Source organism: Ictidomys tridecemlineatus, chromosome 8 (assembly GCF_052094955.1).
Source record: "Ictidomys tridecemlineatus isolate mIctTri1 chromosome 8, mIctTri1.hap1, whole genome shotgun sequence".
Lineage (NCBI taxonomy): Eukaryota > Metazoa > Chordata > Mammalia > Rodentia > Sciuridae > Ictidomys > Ictidomys tridecemlineatus.
In genome coordinates this window covers 15,381,914-15,393,259 of record NC_135484.1, presented here as the reverse complement: position 1 = coordinate 15,393,259, position 11,346 = coordinate 15,381,914, and the positions used below count along the sequence as shown (strand labels likewise).

Below are 11,346 nucleotides of genomic sequence, written 5' to 3'. Positions count from 1 at the left end.
TTCTTTTTAAATTTTGATTGGGGCTTAAATGGGTACATTGCCATGAAAGACTGTGAGACTGACCTGTGCTTATGTCCTTCTTGTAACAAAAATTACGTGGAAAGTTTCCCAGTACAAAACTCCCAACACTGAATCACTTTTTAAAATTGTGAACCACAGATTGAGATGCATGCATACACCCTTTGCCTATGTCTGCATTGTGAAGCAAGTGTGTGCATTTTAGGCAATAAAAATATAACATTTAACCAAGGTAGAAGTTGGCACAGTGTGGCAGATACAACTTTCCATTAGTTTTAAAGTTGCAAGTTGTGGTGGCTTGCACACCATAGGAGGATTCAGAATGTGTATGTCTCTCATGAAACACTGGATGTAGAGTAGTTCCAGGCTTTCATAGCTGCTCTAGCATCATCTGGGCCCAGGTGCCTTCAACTTTCTGTTCCAACAAGCCAAGGGTCTGGTCCTCATTCTCATGGTCCAAGTTGGAGTGGCAGCCATCATGGCGATCCATCATGCTGAATGGATAAAGGGGAAAAGGGGTCTGCCCCTCCCTACTTCCCTAGAGACCTTTTTGGAACATGTGGAAATCCCTTTCTCTCATCTCCCATGAGCCGTAATGCAGTTCTTTGGCTACAAACAGCTGCAGGAGAGACTGGGAAATACAGTCTATATTTAGTATGGCATGTGCTCAGCTAAGTACCGATGGTCCCATTTCTGAAGAAAAGGGAGAAAATATACATTGAGAATCATTAATATCTCTGCCACTTGTACACATACCAAATAGGAAACACAATGTTCGGATGATATTTTGCAAAATAAAAATTTGAAGGATTCCACGTTTGGGAAGCTGTCCTTGTTTGTCTTCATGGCTTCCAGTTGCCCCAGTGTAAGTCTCCCACTTCCATTCCCTGCTTTCGTGTCTCAGAGCATGTGTTCTTCAGAGCCTCTGGCTTGGCAAGGGCCTCACTCTGGCTTTGCTTATTCAGGAATGTATCTGATTTGCCCTACATGAGCTCAACCCCAAGCGTTGGGCTCATTTGGCAACAATAATCTATTTATAAATAATTATTAACTTTTTCTTACATGTTTTGTTCTGCATTTTGTTTGCTAAAAGTAAAGCCCTGGCTTTCTGGGGGTTTAGAAAAAATAACACAAGCAAGTTGAGCAAAGAGGGAAAGAAGGTGGGAGTAGGAAATTGAAGTTAAAATTGGAGACATGGTTCTCTTGGAGTTGCTTCAACTGCCCAGGGTAATGGGGTTTTCCATCTCTTTCTCTTTCAACTGAATTTTCACCACTCTCATAAACTACATCTATGCTAAAAGATTTAGGTGAGTGGAAACTTCTATGACCTTAATATTATCCTTGGTGCTACAAAAATTCCAAGGAAACTAATGAACTGGAGTTCAGAGGTAGCCCACTGTCATAGGAAATACACAAGGGAAAAGATTTAGTCAGTACTATCTAGGCCATGCTGCAGTAACAAATACATTTGAGATCTCTTTGTCTTAATACAATTAATATTCATTTCTTATACTTAGTCTGAGGCATGTCTGGCAGCTGTTTTATCTTATAGGACTGCTATTTAGAACTCATGTCCTTTAGATTTTGCTGTAAAATGACAAAGGAGGACAAGGGAACTGAGCAGGATGGTTTTAAAGACCAGACCCAGAGGTTTCTTCTACACTGGCCAGAGTTCAGTCCTGTGCTTAGAAATAAATTGCAAGGTCTACTGAGCCTGGAAGTCTAGTCTTCCTATGTGTTCAAGAATAGGACCTGGTGTGGTGAACACAAGGCAGCATCTCTGTCACATTTTAACTGCAGTTGTTCTGCCTTTTATCTTTATGAAATTTTTGCAATTTTCAGCCATATGCAATTTTTCAGTTGTTATTTGTATAAATATCAAGGTGGGTAAAAGTTCAGCATTTACTGAGTATTTATTAAATGCAATTCCCTTTTTTTCACTTAGAGGTGTCTATGGCCTTAGAAACAACACTTAACATAGTGCAAAAACTAGAAACTTCCTGAAACTTATCCAGAAAACGACCTGCCTTCACAGCACCTGAGATTAACAATTAAACAAAACCACAATTTGTTTAATCATTGAAGAACCAAAGTTAGGCAGAGAAAAAAATGCAGGGATATAGGAAAACAGGAAAAGGTAGGAAAGCAAAAAAAGAAAACATTAAAAACAAAATAAATGTGAAAAATTATTGTCTGTTGACTACATTTCTAAGCACATGCACATTTAGAACAGGAACAACTTTTCAGGGGGAATTACTCACTAAGAACTGGTCACAGATGTTTCTTGAAATCAACCATCATTAGGAAATATTTTGAAAGTTTATAAGCAAGCAGAATGGATGATGTTATGAGGCTAGACACGATAGCCTGCTGACATGACCAGAGCTCCCGGGGTCACGGACCTACGTCAGCTCCCGCGGAGCTCCTGAAGGTCTTTGGCCTCACAAAATCAGGGCTTTCTGCTTCACATTCATTTGGAGCACTTGTGAAGGAGCAGTGTGGGAGCAACACGGGGATCTGCAGAACCAACCAACACCTCCCAGGTACAATGGTGACACTGCCAATTGGGTCAGAGATAGAAATCCAAGAGAACTGTGGGTTCATTTATGAACCAAACTAAATATAAATAAAATACTAGGAGGCCTGCAAGCCCTCTCTTAAAAAATCCAAAATGAAGAGCCTTGGACTTGGCTAGGTCACAGGCCACAAAGCACAGCTGAGCCACAGACCATCCCCACGTGGAGGGGCACAAAGCCAAATACCTTTTCTGATGCTGAAGGAAACCCTTGGTAGCAGAAAAGAGCACTACTTTCTTGGATTTTCCCAGTCAGGATTATCTTTGTGTTATAAAAGAGAAGGATACAAGTTTGGGGAACTGTGAGGCTAGTTTCTTGTGCCAGCTCGGTCTATGATAATAAATTATTTGTCGATTACTAAGCAACATTATCATTATCCTTGGTGCTACAAAAATTCCAAAAAAACTAATGAACTGGAGTTCAGAGGTAGCCCACTGTTATATAGGTGCTGCTATAGAAGCATTTTGTAGATGTGGTTCACATCTACAATCCACTGACTTTAAGTAAAGGAAATTACCCCCTGAAAATGTGGGTGTGCTTTTCCCAAACAGTTGAAAGAGCTTAAGAGAAAAACTAAGATTTCCGAGTAAGAAGAAATTCTACCTGTGTACTATACACCAGCGCATGTCAACCAATTTCATGAAATCCATCCACCCATCTATCCATCTATCTATCTATCCCTCTCCCATTGAGTCTGTTTCTCTGATATAAACCTGATGGACACTGGAAGAACTATTTACAATCTTAAAACTCCTTAGGAGAAAAATATTTTAAAAACAAGAAAAAAAACCAATATTAACTATTAACTATTGACCAAAGACAAACACTAAAAGTTCTAAAACAAAATCACGTGTTCCAGAGATGATTCTCAGAAGGTTCTCCTATGGCCACATCAATTATATGACCTGCTCCTCAGAGATTCCATGACCTGAGCAAATTTCTAAAACACTCTGAGTTTTAGTTTCCTCATCTGTACTTGTTTTCAAAAACTTACAGTGAGCATCAAATGAAATAATTCATTTAAAATACGTGGTCAAGGGAGTAGCATTTGATAGGTATAATAAGTTCCTTTCTCTTTCCCTTCAAAATTCCTGCTCACAAAGAAAGGGCTTCAACCATTTTGTTTTATAATGACCTCATCTAGAAATTGAGATATTAAAATAGGTACCTTGGATGTCCACAGTACCTTTTCTTTTCATTTGTTCATTTGTTTGGAGGTCTTCCATTAGTATCCAACACTTGAGGTTAATAAATCAGGGAAATTCAAAAGATGGGCTAATATTCACACATTTCTTCCCATAATTAATAATAAAATCGGGCCTTCACAAAGTATATAAATATTCATTTGTCCTGCCTTGCTGGTCTGAACATACTGCCATCAGAATAAGAAACGTGTTGGTTGCCATCTTGGTATCTACATCCCAGATGGAAAGCCAAAGTTATATCAGAGGTTGAATCATGAGGTCCTCTGTTTTGTGTGACCTTTGTGTCAAGCCCACACAAGCTTAAGAAACAGAGCTTGGAAGCAGTGGTGCAGCCTGTTTTATTTCCTGTTTGACCCAAAACTGCTCTTTCCTACAGGCCTTTGAGTTTGCAACTTTTGCTTTCTACCATATTCAGATTGTTCCACTTGCTTGGTCTACCCTTCCCCAAATTTTAAGTGTGTTTCAAAATATTGTTGTGCTCACCTGCTTTCTTTGTTAACCCTCTGGGTCTCAGATACCATTACAACTCATTTTTTACTGGGAATGGTCCCGATGGCTGGGTCCTGGGTTGGCTTTTCCATTTTTCTGGTCACAGATTTTCTTAGCATCTAGCAACGCTAGCTCCCTGTTAGAGACAAACAGTCTTTACAAATTTTGACCTAAGTGGCCATGCAAATGTAAGAAACTTCTTTAAATTCCTTGAACTCACAAGCTAAATATAAATAGATATAATGGAAACATAAGATTATTATTTTTTCCTGATGGTGATTTCTAGCAGCAATGAATTGTCCTCCATCTGGCTGGCTCCTGAGTGATCCAACCTGTGCATTTGACTTTGTAATCTCAAATTGTGCATGAGAAACAAGCAAGAAATGGAGTCACTCTCTCTGACTACCAAGGAACTCGGCCAGAAGGAAAGGACACATTCAAAATCCCCCCCCCCCCCGCCCAATTCAGTCACATCCTCAAAGACACTCTCTTTTGTTCAGTGTCAGGAATTTGCTCCACTTTCTGAAATGGTTGCACACCTCCTTGACGGAATGCAGAATAATTCCTGTTTCCCTGTTGTCTTCCTGAAGGATAAACATTGACCTAAAATCCCCTTTGTCAATAAGTCTGGAAGGAACCCATCTTCACATGAGCACTTTTTTTTCCGGTCCTGCTATAGTTCTTTGTAGTCTCAAAGGCTATGGCAGGATGTTTCTCCTCTAAGCACTTTTGGGCTCTCATCCCTCAGATGTCCTTGAACAACTAAATAGAAATGACGTAACATTCTAGAAAGCTCCTAACCTACATTCAGGGAGAATAAAATAGCTCCTATTCCATGTAGCTTTGTCTAATAAATGGGGAATCTTGCATATGTGTGTGTGTAGATGTTATATGACTATACATGTGCATATATACATACACATGTACACATATAAACCTGTGTGTGTGTGCGTGCATCTTTGGAGTTTTAACTACCACTATAGTCCTACACAAACACTGCAACAAAATTATTCAGCTCATTGCTGAGGACAACTTATCATTTTTGAGTGTCTATTATGTACCAAATTAACATGGCTGGGTCATAATCCTGCGTGTTAAGTACTATTTTACACATGAACAAAATGAGGCTTAGATTGTACAATTAACAAGTGTCTGAACTGAGACCAGGATGTAGCTCTATGTAGCTCCTGGACCTTTCTCTCCATTTCCTCTCCTGCTCCTTATTCAGACTGCTTCCTGTTGAAGCCTCTTCCCCTTCCTCCTGATCCACTCATCCATCAAAACCTGCTGAGTTAGTTTCTTTCTTCAATCTTCATCTCTCTGGAGCTCAGAGCTCTCACTTCCAGTGAAGTTGGATCTTACCTGCTGCCCTGACTCCCAGAGCAAACCATCAGCATCTCTTCTACTCCATGTTCAGCGACATAACATTGGGAGCTTGGAGTTGGTCACGGTGGGAATATTTGCAATAGAGAAACTGTTGAATACACAATCAAGTTAGTTGTTAACCATGACCAGCATAATACCTCCAAAAGTTCAAACTTATATCCACTTGCCATGTATTCATTCCTTGCAAGGTTAGTTATTTTTCACACATGCAGACCCATGTCTCTATTATATTACATAAACTTCTTGAGGAATAGACTTTATTCCTACCCCCTTATCACCTTGAGAAAACCAGGGCAGTGGAACTAGTAGGCTTCCATAAGCACTTGGTTGGTGTATGGCAATGCATAAAATTCCTCTACTGACGTCATGAAGTTGCACTTATACATTCAACTAGTTCTGACCCACCTCCCCTGCTATACCATGTGTGCTTAAATTTTGGTGAGTTAAAGTTGAGCTTCCTACCTTTTCCAAACCCTCCCTCAGGCTTCCCTATCTTTAGGGTGGTCAATCATACTTCTCTGGCTTTTCAGTCCTGTGAGGAGTTTTATTTTTAATTTTTTCTCTCACCATCTGCATTAGTTTTCTATGGCTGCGACAAATCACCATTACCTGAGTAGCTTTGAAAAGAGAAATGTATTATTCTCTAATAGTTCTGGAATCTAGAAGTCCAAAATCCACATGTCAGGAGAGTGGTGCTCCCTCTGCGAGTTCCAAGGAAGAGTCCTTCCCCATCTCTTCCGAGCTCCTCTGCAGCTGGCAATCCTTGGCATCCTCGCCCTGTAGCTCCAACAGCTGCTCTACGGGCACGTGAACTTCTTTCCCATGTGTCCATGTCTGGGTGCCCAAATTTCTCCTCTCTTAGACACCAGGCAATCCGGACTGCGGGCCCATGCTAAACCAGTGTGATCTTATGTCAACAAGATTGTATAGGCAAAGATGCTGTCCACAAACGAGGCCAGTTTTGTAGGTATCGGAGGTTAGGATGTATCTTTTGATGTCTCTCTTGAGGGGGACACAATTCAGTCCACAACATCATCCCTTCTGCCCGCACCTCATGCTTTGCTAATTTGTGACACATCTGCTAGCTCTATAACATTGAGAATGCAGACACTTCTGAGGAACCTTCTTGGACTTTTTACAGGCAACGAGGAACACAGAGCTTCCCAACCAGGACAATCTGGCCACGTGACCACCTTCTAGACAGGTTCCTGACCTGACTCCACACTGCTCCAGGCACCCACTGATGCCTTTAGGGTCCTCCAATCAGCTCGACCTTGTCTCCTCCCTCAGAGCCTTTCCTGTAACATTTTTGCACCATAAAATATTCATTCAGCCAAACAGAATGGTCAAGTAAAAATGCCAAAAAAAAATGCATGAGAAAGAGCACTTGGAGTGTCTCTCTAAGTGTGCGTTCCTTGGTTCATCTGCCTCCAAAATATATCAAAATATAGAATTCTAGACCCCACCTTGCATCAGGAAATTAAAATTTGGAGAAGGGAGCTGAACATGAAGGACCTCATGACTCTAATCCAGGTTCTTGGGACTGAAGCAGGAGGTTCACAAGTTCAAAAAAATTATATATACATATATTATTTATACATACTATATATATGTATATTCTATTTCCTCCTTTATATATATTCCATTTCCTTTATATATATTCCATTTCCTTATTTCTTGCAAAATATGAATATATTTTCATATATTTTAACTTTATATATAAAACTTGTTATTTAATTTTTTCACTCAATACTATATCCTAAAGATCCCTTTATGTTAGAATTATACAAACATTTCCACTAATTTTTTATGCCATATACTATCCTATAGTGTAGGTCTACTACAGTTTAATGACCAATATAGCTTAAGAAAAAAGGATATTTTGTTGGGATTTTTCACTGAAAATATTTCCAAATTATTTTTGCTGTTATAAACAATGAGACAATTAGGATATTATATTATAGAGTATTCATAAGTCATTTGTCATGCATACGGGTATATCTGTGGAGTGAATTAGCAAGAGTGGGTTTCTGGATCAAAGGGCAGATGCAGTGAACTTGTGCTGGTATTGCCAGATGCTTCTCCAGGGGACTGTGCCAACAATGTGTGAGAGCCTGTGTTTTCCCCATTGTGTTATGGCCAGAGTGCCAGATGTTTGCTGACTTGACAGGTCAGAAATAGCATCTTGCTTTAGTTTTAATTTGTGCTGATCTTGTTATGGATGAAGCTGATCATCTTTTTATGTTTATGAGCAGATAAGCTACACTTTTAACAGAATCCTTGGATAGTTTTCGTGTACATAGGCTTCTTAAAGTTTCTGACCTAAATCCAAAGGACTGGAAGGGGAAATTGTGCAGCTCACAGTGAGGAACAGACACCCATTCCAGCTTTCCTCTTGATGGTTACTGGCAGTCCCCCGGAAGGATGGTCTCCCACAAGGGACATGCCCCCCTGGGACTTTATACCCAGAGAGCTCACCTCACTCCACACTAAGCAGATAGACTACCACATTGTGAAATAGGTTTTGCAAACTGTAGTCCATTACCCACTTCCAGGATAAGCAGGAAGATGTCAGGAGCACTGAAGATTCTGGTAGGAGGAAGGATTTTTTGATGATGCTGTCACGTTCTATTCATCCCATTTCAAGAGTGACACAGGGTGTGCCCCTCTATCACTCAAGGCAAGAGCTTCACAGGCCACTTGGCTGGCTTGGCAGGAGTCCCTGGAAGGTGACAGGCATGAGGACTGGGGAGGTGGTCATACCTAAAGATATGAGGTTGTAGCTGAACCATTAAGTTGCAGATGCTTTGTGTCCATGTGTTCCAGGGTGACCAACCATCCCTGTATGCCCAGGACTAAAAGGTGTCCTGGGGTAGGAGACTTTCTGTACTGAAACCAGGGCAGGGCTGGGCAAACAGGAATAGCTGGGCACCAAGAGTGAGGCAAAGGCACCTTTTTCTAAGGAAACATTACATCCAATTCCTAACAAAAGGAGCACGTGGAAGGGCAAGGGAACCCACAAAGGAATAAATTCCAAGATCTCAGGCCTGGGCAGGAACCATGGCAGATAGCCTGGAGCAGTGCCAGTACAAAGAACAGCACCCAGAAGTCCTTGGTGGGTGTCAAGGGAACCTCCAAACACCCCACTGAGAATGAGCTTGTACCTGCAAGGTGCCAGAAAGGCTCACAGCAGGTCATACCTCTCACAGCTAGGTAGGATTGTGCCTTTTTACTCCAGTCTGGTGGACCTGGGATGCCCTGGGACCGGATGAAGGACTTGTCCTCCTGCTGCTGTGAGTGTTGCCTGCAGAGAGCCCTTGGCATCAGCTGCCTAGAAGCCCCTCCATCTTTCCAGGGAGGCCAGTAACCAATGGCTGATAGATGTGGGAGAATAAGGGCTCGACCCCCTCACTCCAGTGGGGACAACTCCAAAGGATCGTCCCAGCTTCAAGACTCTGGGGTGAGCTCAGGCCCCATGGAGACGGCCCTACAGCCCCGTGTCCTTCCTCCCTTCCCTTTCTTCCGGTTCCCAGGTGATGATGGCCATATTTCATTCTGTTACAGAGTGGGTTAACTCAGGATGAGGGGGTTTAGTTCCCACCCTGCTGAATTCAACCCATTCTATATACCATTTATAATAGCTCCTACTGACTCACTATCCCCTGAAGGAGTAACACTGTTACAAACCTCTTTATTTCACAAAGACCCTACCCAAGAAACAAAAGATGCTACAAACTCTGACACCAGGAGCCAAAGGTCTAAAGAGACCATTGAAGATCAAAGGCATCCTCAGAAAGGAACCACTAGGGTGACCACAAGTCAGGATGTAGTTTTTATCTAAGTCAACTAATCCAGTCAATCATTAACCCAGCTTGCCAACTGACCTTAAACTATCACCTTACTAGGAACGATACAGACCATGTGTTAGCCCTGAGCAAATGTGGCTGTTTGAACTCTAATCTAGACTTTTCCTGAAACTTTGAAGACCCCTAATCATGTTTGGTCAGGAAGGTACACATGATTTCTTTTTTAGGAAAAAAACCATTTCACCTGTATAGCTGAGGTCATGTCACCAACAGGTCGAAAATAGAAACATTGGCCAGTTTTTTCAGGGGCATGAAGGTTGTAGCCCTCCACCCACCCCAAGCAGGTGTTCTGGGCACTGGAATACTTAAGGTGTTTAGAAAGCAAGAAATGATCACAGGTTCAGCTCTGTGTTCACATACAGAGTGTGTCTGTCTCTATTTCTCTCTATCCCTCTCTCTCTCTCTCTCTCTCTCTCTCTCTCTCTCTCTCTCTCTCTCTCTCTCATACACACACAAACACACATCAAAAATAACCAGGAAAAGGAAAAAATACACTTTATTCACAAAATGTATTTTTAAACATTGTTTTTCCTGTTTGATTGTCTGGCCCATTTCTTCCGTTGAAGAGCAAAAGCTTAAAAAAATGTATAATAATTTGAAATACATTATTTTTAAACCTACCTCAGGACCAGGATATGTTAAGATTGGAAAGGATATTAGGATGCATTCAATCAAACACTTCAGGTAAACCAAGAAATGGCACCGGAAAGGTGACGTGCTTGTTAGCAATGTGACTCACCTCTGCTGATACAGGTAGACAGCTTTGTGCACATTCTGCATCTAATAATCTCACTGGAGAAGTCCCAGGTCATTCGTCAGGTGGAAAAGATGTTGTCTCTTCCAGGTAATACTGAAAACATTTGGTGCCTAGCTTCAAATCTCACAGCTAATAAATTCACATCCCTGTTTAAAATTCTTCCACGGTCCTCCACACATCTTGAAATGAAGGGCTTCCTGGCCCCACCCCACTGGCCCCACCCCTCACTGGCCCCACCCCTCACTGGCCCCACCCCTCACTGGCCCCACCCCTCACTGGCCCCACCCCTCACTGGCCCCACCCCTCACTGGCCCCACCCCTCACTGGCCCCACCCCACTGGCTCCACCCCCACTGGCTCCACCCTTCACTGGTCCCACCCTCTCAAGGCCCCACCTTCTCACTGGCCCCACCTTCTCACTGGCCCCACCTTCTCGCTGGCCCCACCCTCTCAAGGCCCCACCTTCTCACTGGCCCCACCCTCTCATAGGCCCTATCCTTTAACAGACCCTACCTTTTCACTGACCCCATCTCCACCAGCCCCATCCTCTCACTAGCCACGCTTTCTCACTAGCCACACCTTCTCACTAGCCACACCTTCTCACTGGCCCTGCCTTCTCACTGGCCCTGCCTTCTCATTGGCCCGCCCCTTTTGCTGGTCTCTCAGGTCCTTCCAGCCTCTCCAGGCCCTTGCAGTTTCCTACATGCCCTGGCTTTGCCCTGGCTTTGGTAGCAGGCCTTCTCCAGAGTAAGGCCCAACACCATCACTAGATATGCGGGGTGAAATCTTAATGCCCCTGAAATGTAGTTTCCTCTCTTGGGAAATATGCAGCCCGTACTAGTCCACTTTCAGTATTTCCTGCTCAGCTCCTAGGCCCTACAGTCTTCTGGTCTTACCTTCATGACTTTTTCTAAAAGAAAAAAAAAAATTGAAACTTAAAAACTTTTCCTGAGAAAAGTCGTCTCCCCATTATCTATCCGTTTCCAGAAAGCACCAGTAGGGAGGGTGAGCACTCTTTAACACTTAAGGGTATTTCCTCAAGAAATACCC

At 42.5% G+C, this 11,346-nt stretch overlaps 1 long non-coding RNA gene across 1 annotated transcript; it reads right to left on the bottom strand.

The window, feature by feature from the left end:
• Nucleotides 1–270: 270 nt before the first annotated feature.
• LOC144365994 (uncharacterized) lies at nucleotides 271–10,492 on the bottom strand. The gene is made up of 3 exons (XR_013424772.1): nucleotides 10,280–10,492; nucleotides 5,651–5,762; nucleotides 271–4,424 (listed from the first exon to the last, which is right to left on the bottom strand). It is a non-coding gene; the product is annotated as an uncharacterized LOC144365994 (long non-coding RNA).
• Nucleotides 10,493–11,346: the final 854 nt, after the last annotated feature.